At 42.7% G+C, this 26,843-nt stretch overlaps 1 protein-coding gene across 4 annotated transcripts in view; it reads right to left on the bottom strand.

Moving 5' to 3' along the window:
• Positions 1–26,843, bottom strand: part of LOC122816784 (interleukin-4 receptor subunit alpha-like) — a 635,553-nt gene that overhangs the window by 156,394 nt on the left and 452,316 nt on the right. The window lies entirely within an intron of this gene.

Raw genomic sequence — 26,843 nt, 5'->3', positions numbered from 1 at the left:
TTACAGGATTGCCACCTATATGGTAGCTTGGGGTTACCTTGCTTTTCCCGCAGGGTATGACTATACATGTTTTGGCATTTAACATCAGGCCATGGCTCTGGCACCAGCTATCAGTGTCCGCGAGTCCCTTCTGAAGGATATCCGTGTCTGATGCACTGTCCACTATGGTGCCCAGATTGCAGTCATCTGCAAACCTTGTCAGCCAAAGTCGTCCCATGTTGGCCTGTACCTCTGAGAAGTAGATGACGAACAATAGGGGGCCAAGGACTGAGCCCTGTGGGACACCACTTGTGACTGGCTTGGAGTCTGACATAGCGCCAGCAACTCTAACCCTGTGGGTCCTGTCCTTAAGCCAGTCTGCAACCCATCTTGTGACATATGGGTTTACATTTAGGTTGGTAGGTTCTTCTACAATACCCGAGTGGGGTACTGTGTCGAAAGCCTTTGCAAGGTCAAGGTAGGCTGTATGGACTGCCCTTCCCTCAGCAATGGCCTTAGTGACTGTTTTGAAGAAGTCGACCAAGTTCAAAAGGCATGATCTGCCCTTGACCAAGCCAAACTGGGACGGGTCCAATGTCTGCATGTCCCCTATATCTTTGTTTATGAGCTCCATTATGATCCTCTCCATAGCTTTGCAGACTAGACTTGTTAAGCTTATGGGCGGTAATTACCAGGGTCCATAGAGGCACCGCCTTTGTGCAGATGTGCACAACTGGACCCTAACCAGGCTGTTGTGCACACTATGGAAATGTAAAGCAGTGATAGGACTAAAGCCCAGGATACTGTCCACCACAGTGAAAGTACTGAACCACTACACTATACAGTACTACAGTGTTAGGTCAGTATGAACGGATGTTGACAATTGTGTGAAAAGTATCCCATGCAAAACCTGCAGGCACAGTATAATCCCTGTTGTGTTCACACAAAAAGCATTTGGACAGTAACTACACAACATGGCACAGAACACACAACCATAAACTGGAGATATTTGTTGAAGGTCACACTCATCCACAAATGTGATGGGCTGCAGAGTTCAACATATGGAAAGCTCACACTGGGCATGCTCACACACTTAGATAAATGAGACATCTTTCACACAACATGCCATGGGAAGGCTGAACTGGGCATGCTCACACACTTAGTCCAAATGTTCCTCTTAGCAACTGTGAAAACACACCAGAGGATGCTCATTCCCCTTTCTAGACACTGATCATGTCAGCACCCTATAAGTATATCAGGAGAAAAGGAATCTCCCAGTAATCCGAATAGCACGCTCCGCTAATGCGTCCATCTGTAGTGTCATAACATAGTTATGTAGGGGTTTGAATCCAGCAAGTGTGTATGAAGGGGGGTAAGTGTGTGTGTATGAAAGGAACATTTTTTTTGGCAACTGTGAAACACACCACAGGATGCCCATTCCCCTTTCTAAACACCGATGATGTCAGCATCCTATAAGTATATCAGGGGAAAAGAAATCTCCCAGTAATGTGAATAGCATGCTCTGCTAATGCGTCCGTCTGTAGTGTCATAACATAGTTAGGTAGGGGTTTGAATCCAGCAAGTGTGAAGGGGGGGTAAGTATGTATGAAAGAAGTATCCCTTTTGGCAACTGGGAAAACACACTACAGGATGCGCATACCCCTTTCTAAACGATATCACAATTATTTATGGCTTTTGATTACAGACATGTCACATGTGTTTTGCCCACACAGAATGCCCATGTGTGCGGGTTGTCTCTCACAATAATGCATGACATTGATTAAACCAGTTATGGCAATGCACACATGATGTATGTGTGTGCCAAATACACATATGTACCTGTGACCTTCAATAGTTACCATGTGTGATGCCTACCACATGTAAATACATGGTATTTGCACAGGGTAACATTATGACTGTGGTCTTCTGTGCAGGTGCTGCATGTGGGATGTGTATATACAGTGTGAGATGTAGATGCTATCAGCCTAGTAGTGAGGGATACACACCTGGTCTGGGGCATATAGTCTACATGTTGTTGATGAACAGGTGCTGCATGTTTTCACCTGTTGTGGGAGTGGTAAGACGTTGTTCCATAGCAATGCAGTGACCACATGCTAAGAACCGTTCGGCTAGGGTGTTGTAGCTACAGTAATTCATTAGCATTCAGTAATATGTCAGCATCCTTGGTGAGGGTCTGATGCCAACCAAGGTCAGGGTTCTACCAGCCTGTGTCACTTGCTCAGTGATCCCTTCCATGTTCTCTATCATATATCCCAGTGAGGGACATCACACATCAGCTGTGGTGGCATGGACAATGACTGAGTCATATGTGTCCATGCATCTGACTGACCTGTATGCTTGTGTTATGTGGTGGACCATAGTGCCCCATGAGCTTATCACTGTGACCTTCACCTTGTCCAGTCTGGTGAGCATGTCCTCACTGTACTGGACAATAAAAGTACCTAACACAACTGCAGCAGTAGTGTTGTATAGCTGTACAGACTGTGCTTGTTTGGCACACAGGATTTGTGTGCTATGTGTTATGCGTGCTGTGTGCAGGCCTAACGTATGCCTGTGTGCCAGCTGCAGAGGTGTCTGCCAGTCATGCAGGATGTTATCCTTAGGCTCCATGAATGGCCCGGTGTGTTTCCATGCTTGTATTGCTGTCAGTGTAGGTCCACATCAGACTGGTATTGCAGTCACTGTAGTATTTCATGCCACCTGACAGGTTATGCCAGTACTGGGTTCAGAGTGCTTAGTCCACAGTTTGGCCATGTGTTTCCATCTCATACATGTGTTGTACATCCATGGGTAGGGGATAGGGTTGACTGTGTACATGTGGCAGCTGTGACATTACTACATGACTTACATATTCCACAACTGTACCATAGAGGTGACTGACAACTGACCTTTGCACATGCTACCATAGTATTGAGATTGCATTGGTGATTAACAGCACATAGGGCCAATGGTGAACAAGTTACATAGGTCCATAGGTTCATACAAGGATATCTGCCCAGGGCATTTATACACCTAGCCAGAATGTGTGTGGCTTTCACCATGCATTGTAAATCTATCTTGCTATGCCCTTTTCCAAGGTTAGTATACTGTGCCTCTGTCTAACAGTGACACATAAGTGATACCCAGGGTAAACCTACAATGTCACATCCAGTCATTAATATCACTCTTGAAGATAGTCACTGAGTGACTCTGCCTAACCTCTATTGGGATAATATTCCAGAATGAAGGGAGCCTCTGAGTTATGAATGTGCCCCTCCAGCATGCCCTATGTATATCACTCCTGAGGTTCAAATCTTTCCAGCGTGTATCCTGATGGGATCTGGATATTCTGAGGTGCAGCATGGCCATTAAGTCAGGGTCTGACATGGCTTTATATGTCAGGCACAGATTGCCTATGAAGAGGCAGTATGCCACTGAGTAGAGCTGCTGTTTCTTTAACCAGTCAGTATGTGGCATCTGTTTGAGCCCTTTGATCCTCTTGTCGAGGTACGTATGTGGTCTTTCCAGTTGCTGCAGGTGTCTGGTAAGGTGCATGCCGACAGGGTCATTGTGGTCAATTATGGGCATGATGAGGGATGAGTAAAGAGGCACAATGTCCTCCCCTGATTTACATGTGAATCCCATCATGATGATGTGGCCCATATAAAATGTTTCCCTAACCACTTTGTCCATGTTGTTGTCAAATGGTAGAATGCTATCAACCTTCGTCTGCACTTAATGGATTAACACATGTGGTACTTTGTGGTCACTTTGTGTTTGACAAAGGGGATGACTATACGCTTTTTGGCATTCACCTTGAGGCCATGGCTGTGGCACAAGTCGTGTGTTTGCAAGAGGCCCTTTTGGAGGATGCATGTGTTAGCTGGAGAGTTGATTATGGTGTCCAGTTTGCAGTCATCTGCGACTTGCTCAGCCACAGTACTTCCATGTTGGCCTGTACCTCTGATAAATATATAATGAACATGAAAGATCCCAGGGCTGAGCCTTGTGGGACACCACTTGTAACTGGTTTGAGGCTGACATGGCTCCAGCAATTCTAACCATGTGTGTTCTGCCCTTGAGCCACTGTGCAATATCCGTAGTGACATAGGGGTTAATATGTACACTGGTGAGCTTCCTAGAATGCACAAGTGGGGTATTGTATCAAAGGCTTATGCAAGGTCCAGGTAGGCTGTGTAGACCACCTTCCCTTGACAGTGGCCTTGGTGACTGTTTCAAAGAAATCAAACAGGTTTGAGAGGCAGGATCTGCCATTAACAAAGCCAAACTGTGTATGGTGACATGTCTGTAGGTCCCCAATATCTATATATATGAGGTTCATGATGATCCTTGCCATAGCTTTGCAGACCAAGCTATTCAGACATATGGGGCGAATAGTGTCCAGGATCCGTTAAGGCACCACCTGAATGTAGAGGGACCACTGTTGCTGTACGCCACTCTTTGGCCACATATCATGTAGTAAGGCTGGGATTGAACAGTAGTGTTATGTCTGGGTGTAGCTCTTCTTGGGGTTCATGTAGGACACAGCCTGGGACACTGTCTGGTCCCATTGATGCAGTGTTTATTGCTTTGGAGAGGGCAGCTCTTACCTGAGCATCTGGGATGTCAGGGGGGCAAGCACTCTGCTGGGAGACATATTTGCCCTTTTGGTGTGGTGGGGGGGGGAGAAGGTAGCAGTGAACCTGTCCACTAGGATGATGGCAATGTCTGTGTGTTTGGTATTTCATGTGACATCTTGGACTACCTCTGAGCATATCTGGGTATTACCACCCAGGTTCCTAACATAACTGCAGAAAGCCTTGTGATTATCCTCAGTGTCTTGTGGAATCTTCTCTCAAAGATGGCCTTAGACAATCTTATGAGTGCCTGTAGTTGTCTTCTAATACTCATCAGTGATGCCTTCACATTTTGGGAGTTTGTTGTATCATGTAGTGGCTTCATCCTTCTATTGTATAGTTTGTTTATGGCTGGTGTCCAGCACACAGGACGTCTGCCTTTGGAGGATTGGGTCTTGCTTTCATATGTGATTGCATGATCCATGCATTCCTGAATGTGCCATAGAATGCCTTTATACAGGTATCTGCAGTCTGGTCCATATTTTCAACAGGCCTGGGGGCTTTGAAGGTTTCCACATCATTTATGAGGGGTGTGAACATGCTTGACATGAGCTGTTGACTGACGTCCCGCCCTCCAGACTGAGCAAGGTGAGGGTCACATTTAGCTACCTGTCAGGTGATAGAATGTGCCACATAACACAGGCACACAGGTCACTCCACAGCAAGTACAAGTATGAGGCAGTCATTGTCCATGCTGGTGTGAACAACCTGAGACGTACCTCCCTGGACCACATGGAAAGAGACACAGAGGAGCTCTTACAGCACCCTCTCAAACTCAGGACTCCCACACAGCCTTCATGCTCACACAGGAGAGTATAGATTTCTCTGCAAACACCATCATACTGGGTGACGTCAGCTACCCAAACAGACTGTGAACATTACTCAAGCCACAATACCCAAGCTCTAGGGTTCCCATAGTTCAGACACTCTTTAGCTATGGAACAGGTAATCAACTTTCCCACAAGAGGGCAGATATACTAGACCTGATCATCACAAACATGAGTACAAAATGCTCACCACTTGAAGTATATCCCTCATTGTTGCAATCGAACCATATACTAATCACACTAGAGTACTGGATCCCCCACATATGCAAACCTCAAACACATCGATGTGTGTGTGGGAAATGCCCCTATTAGCAACTGTGACAGTACACTACAGGATGCAGATTCCCCTTTTGAAACACTGATGATGTCAGCACTCTATAACTATATTACCTGAATTACAGTTCTCCAGTAATTCGTATAGCGCGCTCTGCTAATGTGTCTTTCTCCGGTGTCATAACATAGTTAGGTAGGGGTTTGAACCATGCAAAGGGAATGTATGTGTGTTAGTATGAGTGGGGTTTGTGAGTGTGCATAATGCTGTGAGGGAAAAGTGACTTTTGCCAACTGGGAGAACACACTACAGGGTGCACATCCCTCTTCCTGAACACAGATGATGTCAGCACCCTCTAAGTACAGCATTAGAAAGGATTTCTCCTACTAATGCAAATAGCACACTCTGCTAATGTGTCTGCCTCTAGTGTCATAACACAGTTAGGTAGGGGTTTGAATCTTGCAAATGGAAAGTATGTGTTTTACTTTGGGTGGGGTTAGTGTGTGTGCACATGGTGGGGGTGGGATGTGGCTTTTGCCAAATGGGGCTATGCACTGCAGGGTGCACATTTCCCTTAAACAGTGATGTTGACAGCACCCTATACAAACAAAACAACAAAAGAGAAGGTGTTGGTACCAATAACGCATGTAAGGTAACACTTCTTCAAGTAATGTCCACAAAACAAAGTAGGATAAACGAACAATCCTTTTACTCTATACAAACAACATGACAACAGACAACTGCCAGTACTCAGTATAGTGCTACATGCTACTGTAACACGCACATGTACCAGAATATACCTAGATAGTGTTTTGAAGCCTGAATGTGGCAAGTGTGTGGATGTGGGATGTTTCTGTGTGTGCATTTCCGTATGGAAAACATGTTTGATGTGGCAATCAGGGTACCACAGTACCTGATGCACATTACACTTTTAATTAGGTTGCCTGCACCCTGTGAGTACAGGTAGAGAGGAGGAAATCGGTAGTAATCCACATAGTGCACTTTTCAAATGTGTACCTGTTATGTATCGACAGCTACTCATGTAGGGTAATAAATAATGGGAATGGCAGGTGAGCGTGTGCATGTGTGGGGGTAGCAGGGTGTGTGTAAATGCATGTGTGACAGAACAGATACATATAGCTGAATCTACATAACAGCACATGATGCACATTCCCATAGTCAATGGTAGCATGTGATGGTGTGCACCTGGTACACTTTGGTAAGTAGTATGGGTGCAGATAACAATTCAGGACATTCATACAGTTACTGCAGCAGGAATGCTGGGATATACACACAATCATAGTGGAACAGTGAACAGTTACCAACATGTTACTACTTATACACATCTATGTAGTCACCCTGTGCATCAGCACCGTGTTTACCTTTTCCTGCACCAATGTTGTAGTATGCAGGAGGTGGCACAGTGTCATCATATGCACAGGGTGTGGGTTAGGTATGCCCAAGCCAGCCACTGGTAACACCAATTGACATGTGTGTGTATGTGTGTTTGTGAGGGGCAGCAGTACAGGGTGGACCGGTGTTGGTGCAGTGTGTGTGTCTATTTGTTTGCCCTAGGTGTTAAATTTCTGCATGTGTGTAAGCACGCACATAGTCCCACATAATGGCTGCCATGTACAGGGTTTTGTGGACAGCCACAGACTGCACCTGTCAGGTCATTCAGATCAGTGTCTGTGGGCACGGACACGGTACCTGTGCCTGGCAGGGGTGCTACGGACCGTATCCGGTGCTAACCCAGACTGGGTACTGTCATCGGAAGCAGGGGTGTGTTGACTGGACACAGTTCCCTGTTGGGACTGTCCAGAGCCACGTGCATGTGGTCTCCTGGGGCGTCCTGATGACAGCACAGACCCAGCATTGCTGGGGCTGGTGCTGGCACTTGAGGTGCATGAGTGGGCCTGTTGTCTGCGGCCACTGCCAGCTGGTGCTGGCATACGGCCACGTCGACGTCGCAAACGCACACAATCACCCTGGCCCATGGACATCTGGTTGTGGAGCAGCTGTTGTATGTCCCCACAACGTCTGTCAAAGACATCTGTGAAGTTACGGATAGCATTCGCAACGTCACGCATGCCGTCTGTCATGGCTGTGCGACATGCTCTCAGCTCCCTCAGACCCTGTCTGGTGTACCTTTCCATACATGCCTGTGCCTGCATAACAGTCCGAAACATAGTGGAGGTTGACATACCTCCTTGTGCACGTCGGCCAGAGGCACTACGGCCACGGATGCCCCCACGAGAACCCATGGGCGACTGTCTGTGTGGTACCATTGGAGGACCCTGCTCATGGCTGCTTTGTGGGGATGCATGTACCACAGGTACCACATTACCCTGATCTATGCCCACTGCATACTGTCCATCACCTAGGGACAATGGTGACAAAGGATGTAACGGCAGGATGACTGTGCGCATTGAAGGGGTTGACAGCTGTGTACTGTCAATTGGCTGACCAATGGCGGACCCAGACACACCTTCCTGCACCATTATAGACATTTTATCATCATCAGTACCTGGGGCACAAGATTCAGGTTCCCTGCTGCAGGTCACCAGAGCAGCACCAGAACCTACGGGAGGAAAACAGGGAACACAGATTACAGTCTCAACACATATTTGACAGAGATGCACTTCAATACTAATGCACACATTCAGAAATGGACACATGCACTCATGGACACACACACACATGCACACATGGGCACAGGCACACTTGCACACATGCACACCCCACAGTAAACACACACATCAGTACTGAGTTACACTACTCTTACTATTGTTAAACTGGGTATTGCAGGTATTATTAAACACACTCACTAGCATGTATACTACAGAGTTACACTACTCTTACTAGTATTATAAATTGTTTTTCAGGTAATGTTAAATACACTCATCAGCATGTATGGCCTGCCTCGTTGCTAGATGGGAGGGACTTGGAAATATGAAGAAAGTAATGTCAGTGGGCACAAGTGTGCCATTTGTTTTGCATATGATACAGTACAGTAGTACACTAGTTCCCTTATACACATCAGCTGCTCATAATGTCTGTATCACACGTGCACAATTACATATCATGATGACAGATACATACCACATACACACCTTATGCGTGCATGAAGTAACAGTGTACAGAACAGTCATATGTACATACAAGGAGTTAATTCTAATCTCACCCTTACCTCTCTTCAAACAACAAATCAAACTGTACTTCCAAAACCACTGGCTTTGTTCTTGTAGTACTCCAGGCTAACTTCCCTCTCCCCACCCTCTCTTTACCTTTAACCCCTCATTGTGCGTAAAAACTAGCTTCTACTCTGTTTCTTTTCCCTTGCTGTCCTTCTATGCTCTGACCTACTTCTCCCATCCCTCCCACCTCCTCTTGACTGTCTTCCTTCTTTTCCTCACTTCCCTTCTTGACTCCTGCCTCTTCCCTATTATTTTATCTTTCATACTTCTTCTACTTCTCTACCCTTCTGAGCTTTAACTATTATCTATATGGCTTTTGCCTTATTGCATAACCGTTATGTTTTAGGTAGAATTGCTTTGAAACCGACAGAACATTGTGTATGACTTTAAACTGTTTGAGTTCCTTAAATGTATGTTGATTTAATTAACAAGCTGATTTATATTTCTATTATTTTGAATGTCTGTATTAACAACTTGTCTGTCTGCCTTTATTATGTTGTGTGGAGCTTTTCTCCCCAGGCCTCTACTGAAAATGGACCTATATCTAGCTAGACTAGCTCGGTCAACAAATGTAAAACTAATAACAATAAATAAATATGGCATCTTACCTGCACGCTCGGTGTCTTGCTGCTGTGTGGATCCAACCTCCATCATGATGCACGACTGATGCTGTTGTTCTGGGGCTGGATCCACAACACTTAGCAGTAGCGCCTCCTGTCTGGTGAGGGGGGGATGTGTGGCCACCCCCCCACCTGTGGCAACCTGTTGCCTGCAGATATCTGCAGCACGCTGGCGGACATTTCTAATCAAATCACTGCAGTGATGTCTCACCTGCTCATATGTCCTATCATGCATGACAACATCATTTATCCTGCTAACAAGATTTTGCCACAGTGCAGACCTCTCCTGCTGATTCTGGGTGGTGTGTGAAAACAGGATGGCATAGTCACGCACCAGGCTCTGGTGGATCACTTCATCCTCTGCAGCAGAGTAGGTGGGGTTCCTTTTCGGAGCCATATTCCCCTGGAAAAGTACACAAACAGGTTATCAGCATAGTATCTCAGCAATACATGTTACACATTCTATACAGGGAGTATTAAATTGTACTTATTACTGCTTGGTTGTAACTTGATTAAAGTGTAGCTAATCATTCTAAGTCATTTGGATTAAGCACTTGGCCTTCAGACCAGTTGTTTTATATTAGGGAGGTTTGTGGCAAGCACTGTGGTGGCAGGACACATAGCTTTCATCCTTCGAAGTTGGGAACTGCTGATTGAGAGCCCAGTGTCCAAGTGTATTAGTTCTGGTATAGGCAGTTGGCCTTCAGGCCAGTTATTTAACATTAACAAGGTCTGTGGTCTGCACTCTTGTGTGAGAATAGGCTGTACTCTGCCATTCATAGCTGGGAACTTCTGGTTTCAGGTTTATAGTGCCTGCATATTTGAGCTGTATCTTTCTGACATTGGTACACCTTGTTTGCTGTAGCAAACACTACATCCAAGCCTCCTGAATCTAGCTTTGTTTATATGCTTGTTATTTGTTAGCTTGTTATTTCACTGGTATGCTACTTCCACATAATACACAGCTTCTCAGCACTTCTGTGACTCACTACTGATATCTGCATTGCTTACTGTACGTATTTCCTTGTTACACATGACAGCAAGTGGCTGCTTGTCATTGTTGCATTTACTTGATTGTAACAGATTGCACTTAAGTTACCTGGCACTTGCTCACTGAAGCTATTATATCAGTCAGCAGTAGTAAGTAATATCAGTACACCCTCACTCCCCACTGGACCTTGTTTTCAATTATTACAGAATTCACAATAGTATTCTAGCATGTCCAAAGGTCAGTTGTCAGTCTGCTCCCCAGTCCAGCTGGTGAGTGTGGTAATCCAGAGGCAATGTTATAACAGCTGCATGTACACAGACAACCCCCTCCTCCTCACAACAAATTCAAACACATGTGAGTGATGCAACCATATACCAAACTGGAGGCTAGGCTCTCTACTCAATACTGCCATAACCAGTCAGGTGGAGAAGGAAACCACACTCACTACACTTCCAGTCTCACACAGACCTACCACGACAGCAAAACTAACACATAATCATACAAAAACATACTTGGAGGCTCAGACTACAGATCTGCCTATGCAGCAGAGACCTCCAAAGCGGACACCCAAGCAACCACTACCACAGAAACAAACACGTGCAACACATATCTCACAAAGCCAATGTGCTGAACACTCACAGCCCTTAACAGTAAACAACACACCTCATACACCTGTAATAGGTGCCTCTATCATCAGGCACACTGACATCACGTTCACCAGGCTTAACAAGGAGAGGGTCACAGTGTGCAGCCTGTCGGGCACTACGACCCGCCACATAACACAAACACTCAAGTAACTCCAAGGCAAGTACAGGTATGACTCACTCAATGTCCATGCTGGTGTGAATGACCTGACACATACCTCCCTGGACTACATGACATGAGACAGAAAGGAGCTCTCTGAGCATGTAGCCCAAGACAGTATGACACTGACCTTGAGTAGCATCTTACCCTCACCAAGAATGATGCCACAATATCAAGGCAAGATGATCCCTTCCAACAATTGACTGAAGTACTGGTGTCATTCACAGGTGAGCCAATGCCTGTCATCTTGGGGTGATATGCTGTACAAGCCACGATGCTTTGCTAGGGACAGCTTGCACCTGTCACCCCTGGCCTTTTGGATTTTGGCAGAGGCTCTTGCTACACCCATAGTGCCTTTATTAGGCAAGGCTCATAAGGCAAACCCACATCCATTCGTATCACAAAGGATGAGGAACTAAGAGTGATGCTACTCAACACCAGAAGTCTAGACCTCAGGATACACACACTCAAAACTCTACATAGCATTATGGACATTGATATCTGTGCAGTAACAGAAACCTGTTTCAGGTTTCCCAGGAGCACACCAGCACTAACAAGTTATACCTGTTACCATTCTTGTCGGCCCCAACACTTGGACCAGACAACAAAGGAGGGGGAGTATCAATATTCATCGCAGATTCCCACACCTCCACATTGGTGGCAAAGTACCACATAGGTGTTAAGGCATTGAGTACAGAAGACGTAATTGGGGACCTGGGGAACAAACTTGATAGCAATCTGTCATTTGTCAACCACATGGCCAACATGGATTGAAAGACATGTTATATAGCCCAGCTAATCATGAAGGGATTCACATGTACGGCAGGGGAGGTCATTGTGCCTCTTTACTCATCCATCATCAGGCTTATAATTGAGTACAATGCACCTTTTGGGATGTACCTAACCAGACACCTACAGCAACTGGTAAAGCCCAACAGTACCTCATCAAGAGGATCAAAGGGCTCAAACAGATGCCATATGCTGCCCAGTTAAAGGAAATCCAGCTGGACTCAGTGGCATACTGCCTGTTCAGAGGCAATCTGTGCCTGCCATATACAGCCATGTCCAACCAAGAAGTAATGAACATGCTGCACCTCAGGAAATCAAAGTCCCATACAGCCACACGCTCAGGAGACCTGAACCTCAGCACTGACATAAATAGGACATGCTGGAGGGGCATATTCCTAACCCAGAGGCTCCGTTCACTCTGTAATGAACTCACACTACAGGTTAGGCAGAGTCCCTCATTGACTCTCTTCCATAGGAATCTGGATGAGTGGATGGAGATCATAGTTGTACCCCGGGTATCACTTCTATGTCACTGTTAGACAGAGGCACAGTATACTAACCTCGGAAAAGGGCATAGCAGCATAAATTTTAATTGGGTGGCAAAAGACAAACACATTCTACTAGGCTTATCAATGCCCTAGGGCAAATAGCCTAGTATGAACCTATGAACCTATGTGTACTGCTATAGTACTTCTGCCATATGTTGCATGTGTGTGTGTTGTGGGGGATGCACAGGTAATGGCCAGATATTTCTGCACAGGCAACACGTCTGAAACACTCTGGGTGTTCATCCCTACATACTGTATGTGTGTTGCCATCCAACTCTGTGATGTGGACACACATTACTCAGCCTGGATATACATATCCCAACAACACCACAAGCACAGTACACTACCTTGCTATGTATGCATGCAATTACACAGTTATTCACTAGTTAGGCCTGTGATGCTATCCATGCAGCCCACTGGGCCAGTGGAAGCCACAACACACACTGCTGGCCCCTTTGCAAACGCTTACCACAGACATCCCACATAGTGCATGTACTGTGCACACACATATCTAACCCAGACCGTATGCACACCACTTATTTATCCTGTCCAGTGGACTACAGATACAGGCACATTGTATAACAATAGCAGGAGGCTACTGCAGTACAGGGCAGATTCACATGAAGGCAAGGCATCTGTGGTCAGCAGTGTTAAGATGCTTCACATTCACCAAATGCACAGATATTGGCAACATTGTTGCAGACAGTTTAGGTGCAGGTGCCCCCCCCATTCTCCTACACAAGTGGAATTAGTTATCACAGATGACTGTAACCTCCCTATCCTCTCACATGTCCAGGTGAGGGCCACCCTCAACATTGCAGAACACATAGCATCACTGTTACAAAATGGTATCCCTGGATGTGTGCTACGTTCACCCCTGGAGGACTTAGCACCACATTACAGACTGATATTAATCCCTGGCCATACTACAGGATATGTACCTGAACAGTGCCATACATACACAGTGGTCCCACACCAATGAGGAGGAACCTCTACTGACCCTGGGAACTACTGCATCATATGCATAACTGGCCTTGTGTTCTAAGCTATGGAAGTTTTAAGTATGGGCAACATGTACAGCAATATTACATATGTATATATTTCAGGACTATGTACACACAACCTATCTCATGGACATACCTATAGATAGTGAACTATGATACATTTGGAGGTGTCACAGTAAACACAGTATTAACCTGCTACTTTGCATTACCTGTGTTTGTGGCAGCTGTTGCTGTGTCAGTGGTGCTGCTTGCTGTTTGCTGCTGCTGCTGGTTTTGCTGCTGGCTGTCTTTATATTTTTTTTATTTCTCTATCTGTCTCTCTCTCTCTTTCTCTGTAGGTTTTGTGCAATGAATGTATTGCATGTGTGGAGTGTGGGTACTGGATGCTTTTGTAGGTATCTGCATAGGTCCATGTGATGGCCTTTGCACCAATTGTAAGGCAGCATTTGCTAATTGCATGCAGCCAGTTGTGTACTGATTGCATGTCTCATTGTGATTTCAGGACAGTGCTATAAAAGGGTATGTGAGATAGGCGTTGCCCTTTCAGATTGTAAGGGCGTGGACCATGCTGGTATGCTGTTGACAGTGTTCTGTGAGTGTGAAGGTTAGTACGTCTCTCATGCTTCATGTTGTGTTGTAAATTCAGGTTGCTGCATTTCTCTCACCTGTTCCCTGTAGTGAGTGTGTATGCATACTGACACCTACGACTATATTTCATATGTATTGCTATATATATATATATATATATATATATATGTACATATACATACTTTCATATATGTACATTAGCTGACATTATTGGGTACAAGCTAACAATTAGCAGGGCTGTTTCTGTTACCACTACACTAGTATGGGAATCCAGTAATTGGGACAGTAAAAGTCTGCCTGACATGCTTTGGGTAGTACACATACTATATTGCCTTTATCTTCATTCCTACTATTACATGTTCCACTTATTTTAGCACTATATTCCTGTATGAGAGTCATGGCTTACTGGTAGGTCATACAGTCTAGTGTTACAATGGTCTTGTGGTAGGGCCTACTAGTATGCTTATATTTTGCTTTCAAATTGAGTACAGGGCCTATCAATCAAAGTGCTGGAGGCACCTTTAAGCAGTTAAAGGGGTTAGTAGGTCTCACAGGAGTCAGGCTGTGTTGCAGATTCTGGTTGCTGCATTTATCTTCACTGTTTCCTGTAGTGAGTGTGTATGGATACTGACACCTACCAGTATATTTCATATGTATTAATATATATATATATATATATATATATATATATATATATATATATATATATATATATATATATATATGTATGTGTACATATACATACTTTCATATATGTACATTACCTTACATTATTATGTACAAGCTAACAATTAGCAGGGCTGTTACTGTTAACACTAAACTAGTATGGGAATCCAGTCATTCGGGCATTACAAATCTACCTGACATGCTTTGGGTAGTACACATCCTATATTACCTTTAGATTGATTCCTACTATTACATGTTATATTTATTTTAGCAGTGTGTTCTTGTATGAGAGTCATGGCTTAGTGGTAGGTCATACAGACTAGTGTTACCAAGGTCCTGGGTTCGAGACTGACAATAGGAATTTTGTTTCTTTCAAACTGAGTATATGACCTGTCAATCAAAGTGCTGAAGGCACCTTTACGCAGTTAAAAGGGTTATTAAGTCTCACAGGAGTCAGGCTGTGTTGTAGATTGTGGTTGCTGCATTTATTTTCACTGTTTCCTGTAGTGAGTGTGTGTGAATACTGACACCTACCAGTATATTTCACATGTATTAATATATATATATATATATATATATATATATATATATATGTGTGTGTGTGTACATATAATACTTTCATATATGTACATTACCTTACATTATTATGTACAAGCTAACAATTAGCAGGGCTGTTTCTGTGAACACTAAACTAGTATGGGAATCCAGTAATTCAGGCATTAAAATCTACCTGACATGCTTTGGGTAGTACACATCCTATATTGCCTTTATATTGATTCCTACTATTACATGTTATATTTATTTTAGCACTATGTTCTTGTATGAGAGTCATGGCTTAGTGGTAGGTCATACAGACTAGTGTTACCAAGGTCCTAGGTTCGAGACTGACAGTGGGTATTTATTTTTCTTTCGAAATGAGTACAGGACCTGTCAATCAAAAGTGCCAAAGGCACTTTTAAGCAGTTAAAACCAGGTCTGCGCTCGTTTGCGTGGAGCTCACGCATGCGCACTGGCGGTGAGCTCTGCGCACACAAGCTTACACCAGCTATTTTCTTTGAAAGAAAAGAAAAAGGGGTGACAGGAAAGTGGTGAAAAAGGGGTCACAAAGAGGGTAAGACAGTAGGGAAACAAGCTTGGTATTTGCAGGAAGGATGTAGGTGAGGCCCATAGCTGTCCATGTCTTTCTCAGCAACAGCTGTGCATTTGTATGCAATGTGGTGTGACATTTGGAACCTTCCACCCCTGAGAGAGGTGTCAGGACAACATTAATACCTGTTGTACAGCCAATTGTAATTAACAGTTTCGATGTCCAGCGGACATGTGTGCAACATGGACAGCTATGTATGGGGCGTAATTTTTTTGTGGGTACAGAGTGCCCTTTTTTTTGTTTTTTTATCAGGTGAGAATGGTATGTCAGGTGAGGTAGTCGGTATAGCTGGGGAGGTAGGTTGGGTAGGTTAACAGACAAGACAGACAAGACGCATACAGGGGCGGTGTATGACATGTGGGGGGGTTACACAATTGACGTGGACGGAGGTTGGGATATCCAAGGCACATGAGCCCACAGATGGCAACAGTGGAACTGATATCCCCACCCATAGGCAGTTGCCACTGTTCCTTCACAGCCCAGGACAGGGCTGTGCTGGGGGCTGTGCAGGCGGGACAACGGGCAAGCCCGCAAGCTGTGCCACCCGGGCCTCAAGCTGGCGTAGGGGCCCAAGAACAGAGTCTTGGATCTCCCTTCACACCACAGACCGGACACCTTGGAGGGTGAGTGGACGTGCTCCTCCGGCCACGCTTGCAGAGGGGGGACGGGCCCCATCCCCTGCAGCGCTTCCACCCGAAGGTGGCACAGGGCCACCGGAGGAGGGTCCGGCCTGGGCACTAGTGCCAGGTGCACTCGCCAGCTGAGGTGGGAGAGGTGGGTCCGCTGGGACCTGCCTTCCCAAGCGTTCTAGGTTTGTGTGTATGTTATGTTAGTTTGGGTTAGTGGCATATTATTCCATTCAAATTAGTTGTAACAGCATGCATTGGTATTCCCATTAAACAAACACCCAGATATTAACACCATTGAACAATGGGCATATCAATATCACATGCATTATTTGAACGGAAATACACAATCGAACAACATGCAGAGTTGATTAATGGCAACAGGCCATCAGGTTTGCAGGTTTGCAGGTATGACCAGGGCACATGCAACAACAGACATGCATATATTTTTGAAACAGGACAAATGTCCATGGTTAATGAAATGTTCACATACCAATATTTAGTGGGTTTTTTAATTTGCAATTATAGGGTGGGGTGGAGAAAGAAAATGATGACACATTCATAAATTATACATTGATATACATTTGTAATAGAAACACAATTAACTTGTGGGTGATAGTTTCCAAATGATTTTTACTTGACTGTCATGCTAGACCTGTTACAGATACATCACTATCCTAGTTATTTTGAATTTGATCAGATACATCATCCTGCTACACTTTGATGACAGGGCAGGGGATAACTATGGATGTTTAGTATGTCAGACAATCATTCATTCTATCTGCAAATTGCTGACTGTGATCACCATATACAGATTTTGGCCTGAACATTCAAGAGTCAGACACACTGAAATCAGTTTGGGATGTTAAGTTTTAATTCCCACATGCATTTAGTTCTGTAGAACCACACTGAAGCGTATATATTCAGGTGTTATTACTACTTTATTCATTGATACATGACCCTTTCTGTCACTCTCACACATCCTGCAATTTCACAGTTCAGGTTGGTACTTCTAGGCTTTGTTCACATATTAGACCTGTGGGGATTCCAACACTTTCCAGCAGCCTCACTTCTGTCATGATTCAGCATTTCAACAGGGGATATATCTCACATGTGATTACCTCAGATTCTGAAGCTGTACTCTTCAGACTACTGCAGGTTATACTACATTTAATTAATGGTGGGACATCTGTATTACAGCACTATTTATTTCTATCACTTATATTTCCAGTTTCACTTGCATACTGATGAACTTGTTGCAGCCATACCTGCAGACTTTTACTTGCTGCTTGCACATTCTATTACTTTTAAGCAATACACTGCAGTGTTCTGCTCCATGCTACACTGTAATATTTATTTACAAGTACTAGGTGGGGTTACTAACCTGCATGGTGGCGCAGCCGCACCAGCCTGCGGTCATGTGTCTGTCGATTCATAGAGCGGACACCTGCAGCTGTAATACAAAATAAGTAATATTGGGATACACATCTCCATGGTATCAGCTAGTTGAATTCCTTACATACATAAGTAAAATGTAACTTACTCAGTAGTGGGGCGTTGGGCATATCCCAGGCCTCCTGGATCCATTGGGTCAACTGGTCTTGCATACGTCGCTTCAGGTCCGCATGGTGGTGACGGACCTGCTCATCAGTGCGTGGAATCCCAGTAGCACTAGTAAGATCATGAGCCAACTGGTCCCATGCCTCCACCCTGTACGCTCCACATGAGACCTGGCCCTGCATGAGTTGGGCCTCATGATGGTGAACTAGGAGCCAGACCATGTATCTGGACTCCTCAATGCCCCACCGCTGTGCTCGAAAGCAACGTCCCTCCCCTACTCCACTCATTCTGCCTGCAGGTCTATTCTACAATCGCTTATGCTGTGTATTCCCGCCTATGGGGCTTATATATGCCGATTTTCCCACACATTTCTATGATTGGCCGGTTTAGAATTGTATCTACTTCACAGAAACTGCTTTATCATGCTCCATTTTGGCTTACATCCTATATATATGCTATTTCTGCATTTCTAAGTACTGCTGTCATGGCTTAGTGGTTTAGTACCTTGACTCTAGTGCATGGTGTCCTGGGTTCGAATCTGACCACTGAATTTAAAATTTTATGACTGTCTAGAAATGACTTCAGGACCTGTCAATCAAACATGCCAAAAGCACTTTTAAGCACTTTAAAACCAGGTCTGCGCTCGTTTGCGCGGAGCTCACGCATGCGCACCGCCGGTTAGCTTGTGGGTGCGTCACGCAAACGGTGTGCGCTGGGTTACACCTTAATTGGCTAGTAACACACATGTTAAACTAAGCACAGCTAGTTGCACACAGTTTGAGCCTGTTAAACCAGTCCTTAGCTATGGGCAAGCAGTTTGCAGTTTGTGAAACACTACTTAGCTACGGGCACTCTGTCTCACTGCAGTTTAGCTATCAGTACATTTCTAAATATTTTTATTATTGTATTACTTGAAAACATATGCTCCATTTCATTCCATTTTACAAAAGGAAATACTTTTACATTTGTACAATACTGTCAGGGGCCTTTTTAGTGCTTATTTACAAAAAAAAGGTTGTTGTGTGGGCTCGAACCTTGCCTGCCTGCTCTTAAGCCGACAGCTCTACTGCTATGCTATTACTTCTTGGCTTACTTTGCATATGTAGTTCTTATATCCTTTTCCATTGATTGCTAACTGCAGTTGCGCTAGTAGCACACCCGCGCACACGAGCGCACACAGTAGCAAACATTTACGGGGTTTAAAAAAAATAAAACAGTTTTTATTTTCATTTTATAACATCTGTTCATTTTTTACATTGCTGGTCTGTGGGGGGCATGTGTTGTGTAGTGTGTTTATTCACATTTCCATGGCTTCTCTCGTGGCTGTTTACTTTCAGCCATTCTAGACTTCCGGGGGCGTGTCTACGGACACGCCCCCTACTCTCTTACATGGACCGTGTAAGAGTTACAGTGTGATTCAGCATGCCTCATGCACCTCATGCATATACATGACATGCTGACATCACACCGTTTAACTGCAGCCTCCGTGTAAGAGTTATAACTCTTACACGGAGGCTTCCTGAATCCTGCCCTATGTTTTGAACCCTGGGATTTGTACATTACACTGTTGATCCATCTAAGTGGTGTAATGCCAGGGTTACAATGACATCACCATCACTAAATTTAGAAATGAAACTGATGCTTGCGATAGATACATTTTATTGCAATGCAGACAACAAATAAGGAAGCTGGGCTATGATTTTCCTTTTTTGAAAACGTGTTTGTCAATATAAGAATGTTCAAAGATATGACACATAAGCACTGGAATATTTTACTAACAAATAATTATTTGATCAGTCTATTATTTCATTCTAGATGTTCTTACAGAAGGGTCAAAAGTATTAAGCAGTTACTTGAACACTTGAGGTAGCAATTCTGTTATTCAGTCTACATTATCAGGGGAAACCTGTTGGAACAATTCATTGTGCTCAAAGGTTTTTAAGACCATACATTTTCTACTCTTAATACTGCTGAATCAGACATTTAATTAGGTGTATAGGTATTACTTATTTGGCTATTTTTGTATGCACTGCCTTCTATGTTGTTAATACCTCATGAGCTTTTAAAAAAGACTTGTGAGCATTTAATCATCCTTGGGATATTTATACCTTTATTTTTGGTTTTGATAATAAGGTTAGTTTTGATAAAAGCAGAAGTGACATGGAACACATGGATCATTCATTTAGGAGCTATGCTTAATCCTGGATTAAGTGAATTCTTCAGTTAATTCATGTATTGATTTTTGCCCATCTTATTTTGATATATATATAATGTGAGCTGTTTCTGAATTTTAGGCTGGTGTGATTTTAATATGATGTGTTTTGTCTGTATGTTACTTATGAAGAACTGATTGTTTGAATCTAGATTTACTGAAGAAGGTGGGCTTCCACTGAAACCAGTTCACTGTTGTTTTTTTATCACTGATATTATGAAGAAATAAACATTTTGGAAGATTACACAGAGAAAGCTGTGCTGGCAGACCATTTTGATTTGGGCCTCTCTGCCCACCTGTGCTAAACCTAACCCTGCACCTTACCTTATAAAAATCTCTTTCTGTAAGATGATTACTGCTTAGACAAATTATTCCTGAATGCATGGTGGAGTTTTGGTGAATGGATCACAAAAGGTAACGATTTCCTTTTGAGATCCTTTTTAATTATGCTGTTTTTTGAAATGCTGATACTGATCACCCATGTTTCAAGCTTATGTATTTTGACAAATCAACATATATTCATATATATTCGCAAAGATAGTTAAAGAAAATGCACATTAATATAAGCGCTACCAAGTCGGGCAAGAATAAGAAAACAATGCACAGAATTGTGTCTCAGCAGATCATAACCACTAAGTGGAATACAGAATGCAGTATATCATGAGAAAAAGTCAGTAAAAATATGCATAGGAAGGAAAGATAAACAAAACAGCAGGATGAGTGTAGAGGAAGGAAACTTACGGAAAAAATAGAGCGTCAAATATGAAGCATTTGGAAATGTTGATTTCAGGACCCCACGTGCAATGTAAAACAGCCTGAAGTGAAGCCGTTGCAATGGGCTGCTTTGAGTAGACAGGCCTTAAGATAATATCTAAATGTGGACTAGGAGGCAAGTTCCTTAAGGATGTCAGGTTTTGAGATTCTCATAGTGCAGGATGGAGAACAGAAAAGTGTGTTATTGCAGTGAAGGTTATTCCTGAGTGTAAGTAATATTGAGTTTGAATGTGTTTGATTTTTCGTCTTATAGGCTACGGTCCTCAGTGCAAGTTTGGCAGCTTGGGAGAAGCTTTCTAAAGGAAAATATTAAATAACTGTGAGCCTTGTAAAAGAATTACCTTTTGCTTTTTAAGTACCCGTTTAACTTTCCTAATTACTCGGGCAGTGATGTTCACACTGTGGGAGAGGGTTATAAAATATAATATTTTCTTGCTGATAGTTTGTAGTTCTTTGGTGTTCTTGTATGAGGCTGCTGCAAGTGGTGTAGATCATGTTCAAGTCATACTAACTATAATTTGTTTCCTAACTTTTCTTTCTAACATAATTTCATCACTGCCCCCCCCAAACGCCTTCTATACCAAGATCATATCTCAATCACCAGTCCTTTCAGATGAAAAAAAAAACAAGCTTTCTTAGTCTGATCTCATAGGTCATATACTCAGTTTCCCAAAACTTCCTGTACTCCTTGTACAAAGTGACTTCCACCTTCCTATAAGCTTTGGACACAGTATTCCAACCACAATCATATCAAAGACGAACACAGAACATTATTACTTCTTATCTTGGAAGATATGAAGATAAGATTCTCAGCATGATTTGCACTGGATGCTTCCCTGTCATTCTATGATGGATTATTTCAGAGCCCAGATTCTTTACTTAAGAATTCCGGACAAAGCCAAAATTAATGGGGAAGGACCCAAGATCAGGAGCAATTTGTGTGGAGCAGACAGTTTCATCTCCACGTCACACACTCCCTCTTCTGGTGTCAGTGAAATGTTAACCCCATTCTTCCCTGCACTCTTTCTAGCACAGCATTCTTACTGACATTCTTTTGTAAAGACTACAGCAACTTATTCATTCAGCACATCTGCTTCTTCACATTCTTTTGTAAAGTCTCTCTAGCACAGCATTCTTACTGACATTCTTTTGTAAAGACTACAGCAACTTATTCATTCAGCACATCTGCTTCTTCACATTCTTTTGTAAAGTCTCTCACATCTTTTCTCAGCTTGACCAGTACCTGTCTCCATCCCTACTATCCATGCTTCCATTGCATCATTAAAAAAAAAAAAAAAAAAAAAAACTTTGTTTCCCTTCAGGACTCATTTGTGAATTCTCTCTTTCAGCTTGCATCTCATCTGCTATCACCTTCCTTGCTACCCTTCTGCTCACCTACTTGATCTGTACTTCCTCCACATCACACTCATTCATTTTAACTTTTGAGTCTTTTAATGTAATGATTAGGCTAACATTAATTTCTTCCCACATCATAATCCAATCTCCTAAAATCTCACATCATAGTTTTTTCTTTGTTCTTGTCCTTGACCACATGGTAAAACACACAGTATAATGGTCATTTTTGATTAACAGTGCTTTTACTTGAACATTCCTGACTCTCTCCATCTTGATTCAGGCACATTCAGAATTCTATCCTCTCCCATTCAGATTTCGATCCTTTGTCGCATCCAGAAGTTGATCCTTTGTTGTGCAATCCTGCACTAGCTGGCTGAACTCCTAGTGGTCTAAAATCAATCACATGCCAATACATATGTATTCTGGTGCTCAGAATCTGATTCTGCAGATTCGGAAACCCCATGAATAAACATTCCTCTTTTCTACTTGACATTTTTTTCTCCTCCAGACTCTTATCCTCCTTCACTGATATGCCAGAGTGAAAATGTATCATTCTGTATCTTAATTACAAGGGAGCTTATTATTGGCTCTGCCTCTGCCTTCTTCTTTGTCTTCAAGTTATAGATTCAGTCTTCCTCCTGTATAATTTAGCATTTATTACCCTCCTTTATGTACATCCCTTTTTCACCTCCATTCCTCCCTATCTGCCATCCTTGAACCCCTTATATATGGGCACACGACCCTCTCCAAGTATGATGTCCTCTGTTCCTCCCATTCCCCTTTCCTTCGAGATCTCCTTATGTTATTTGTTTCTGCATGGTCATTTTAAGGTCTGACTTTTTTCCACTGGTCATTACTCCTGCCTGCAACTCAATTTGTGTCTTGTCTTCCTTCTTGTTCTTTCTTTCATGGTTGCCTCTCTCACATTCATCTTGAGATACTTCCCCCATGTCCTTTTGTCATGTGGTTTCTCCCCTACCTTTTGTCATCCCATCCAATTTGTTGTTGCCATATTGTTTAAGCTTATTAGTGAGTGCAATGAGGAACATTTCCTTTATTTCTGCCTCAATGAAAATGTGGTTTGTACTAAATGGGGTGGAGACTGTTGCATATACTGACTATTTAAAACTACAGTGATGGATTTTTTTAGAGCTCAAAAACCATTAATGTTTTGAAAGATTTCTACAGCATCAGACTGGTGCTAAAACAAAGGTTATAAACACTCAAATTCTAAACTGTCAACATTTTTTGTCCATATTGACTTAATATATATTTTACATATATATTTATTGCAATTACATATATTTTGCATTGTTAGTACTACTGAAGTGTTACATTTTTACATGATGTCAAGTCACCTGTTTACTAGCCTGACTGGTTTGGTACTGATTTCAACACTTAAAGTGCTCAGCGTCGCGTGAAAGTTTGTACATGCTTTGATTTTCTGAAATGAAGTGTCTCCATTTTTGGTTCTTTTAGCTGATCTTTTTGTTAGTTGACATCGCCTGTCACCAGTCCCACTGTGACCCTCTATGACGTCTATCTTCTGTATTCTCTACTGAACATCCTCTCTTCATTTAAATACTAAGTATCTAACACATAAACGCTCTCTGAGAAAAACAGCTGCCCAATTTCTTTACCACCTTAACCGATTTTCTGCATTTCTCTTTCTTGCTCTCTCTCTTTCATATATACTCTCTACGTCTGTCCTTTTTCTTTTATACTGTCCCATTCTTGGATGCCTCATTTTTACCCTTTTCCCTTTTCCTTCTCCACATTTTCTCTTTTTGATCTAGACAAGGTTTTTCAGATGTCTTTGTGTTACAAGGAAATACCGTGCCAATATCATTAAATGACAAGTCTGCCTCAGGATGTTTCTTCTTGTGTCTGGATGAAGCACTTCCATTAATTACAGAGGCATCTTAGGTCACTCGGATGTAAGTAGATACTCTTTCTAAAGGGGCCAGAGATCTCACCCACATAGAATGCAACACAGGAACATACCACTAGCAAAACTGCCATTTTTTGCTCCTTGAATTGACCGAGGAGCACTAGGTCAGGGAATCAATCTTTTTTTTTTTTTTTGCTCTTCAGCTTAGAGTTCAGATGCACCTAGATCACTCTGTGGCAGTGGGCAGTAGATGGGCCAGCTATGACTCAGTTTATATATTAAACACACACACATACATATATGTGTGTATATTTATTTTTTTATTTATTTAACATTTGTTAACCAGCAAAGTCCGACTTGGGACGAAGCCAATTTTCAGTGGAGGCCCAGGGAGAAGCATGTCTTTGTAATGTGGGAGGAAATCGGAGCACCTGGAGGAAACCCACACAAACGCAAGAAGGACATGCAGACTCCACACAGAAGGCACTCCAGCCGAGAATCAAATTGGAGAACCTCTTGCTGTGAGATGACAACACTACCACTGCACCATTGTGCCATCCATGTGTGTGTGTGTGTGTGTGTGTGTGTGTGTGTATATGTATATATTTTATATATATATATATATATATATATATATATATACACACACACACACATATATAAATATATATATATATATATATATATATATATATATATATAAAAAGTAGATGGATAAATAAAGCACATACCTCTGTACCTTCTGCATAGTTTCTATGTGAATTTATGTCATTTTTTATAGCTGGTTTACTACAAGACACCATTACTTGGGTATGAAGGTGTTAGTCAAGTGCTGCCTTTTACACATTCATTTTGAAAAGCCAGCGTATATAAATATTCTAAGGATCTAATCTACTTACATCAGCAGAAGAATAGGGGTCACTTTGCAAGAACTGTCACAGGATGCAATGTAACACACTAGTGCATAGACCAAAGAAGTAGTACTGTCAAGTTCTTTGTGGTTATCACTAAATAGACAATCAGGCATGTTAAGGATTAAAGCAGCAGCTTCAGTAGCAGCAAAAAGTTTCAAGCAAAATTTAAGAGGCAAAATGCTATGATTACTCTTAAACAGCAGCACATCTTAACCTGTTATACAATCTAAACAGGTTTTAATAGTCCATGCAAAATGGAATAACAAAAAATTTATAGCCATGAAGCCTTGAAACTCTAGAGTGTTTGGCAAGTGCAGGCATTTCTTTGCTAGCAAGCAGATGAGAGCAGATGTAGGATAAATGGTAGAAAGTAAACCCTGCAGTGCAGAAAAAACAGCTTAGTGCTTAGGTCTTTGTAAGACAAAGTCTCAAAATCTGTTCTTTGTTACTAAGCTTGTATTTGTTTAGGTGATTTATGCCCGAGTATTGTTTACCCTGTCTGTTGGTAATATTAGTCTGTGGACTGCAGACCTGAACTGTAATGACAGGAAGAAAGAGCAGAATAGAAAACTAATTTAAAGTGAATTTTGTTGCTTTCAGAGTCCATGCAAACAGACAGTAAGTATATACAAGTGAACAGGGTGCTGTGAGGGTCTTGCTCCACCCAACACTCTGTTTTTTTTTTTAGGTATTTTGTATCTTTTTCATTTTTGATACAACAGTTTACCTCCTCAGGTTACAGTCATCATGGTTTTTAAGCACAAGCAATTTAGAGTGAATGAGTCACAGATGGCGACACACTGGCACAGCAGATACTACTGTCGCTTCACAGCAAAATGTTCTTCGATGTGATTCTTGGCTGAGGTACCTTCTCTGCAGACTGTGCATGTCCTCCCTTTGTTTGTGTGGGTTTCCTCTGGATGTCCCAGTTTGCTCCCATATTCCAAAGACATGCAGTAACTGGAGTGGCTGTTCTAAATTGGCCATAGCTGGGAGTATGCATGAACGTTTGTGGTGTGGAAGAATGACCACTGAAAGGCTAGCTACCCAGTGGTGCAAACCCTGGCTTTAGATGATTGTCAGTACTGAAGTGACATCCGAACCCATGTGAAAAAAAAATGAACTGGGAAAATGGTTGTGGATGGATGAAGTCATAGAAACAGTAAGTAAATGCAAACAAGAATAAGAAAAAAATATTTTATTTGGGAGGTGAGGCCTTTACCAGACATCCATATGCCCTACCAAAATTAATATGTACCAAAATCAAGATTGCTGCATGTTGTAACATGTCACTAGATATGAAACTAAGTAAAAAAGTACTGGAAGAAGCAGACCAGGATCCACAAATGGTCTTTATTGAGCGCTTTCATTTTCTGTTTGAAAGCTGTTGGTCAATGTCTTGACACTGGCGTAAAAGGTCACCACAACATGATATTATTCTG

This window comes from Protopterus annectens, chromosome 12.part0, assembly GCF_019279795.1.
Source record: "Protopterus annectens isolate FY-2018-M chromosome 12.part0, PAN1.0, whole genome shotgun sequence".
Lineage (NCBI taxonomy): Eukaryota > Metazoa > Chordata > Ceratodontiformes > Protopteridae > Protopterus > Protopterus annectens.
This window is presented reverse-complemented; position numbering and strand designations above follow the sequence as displayed.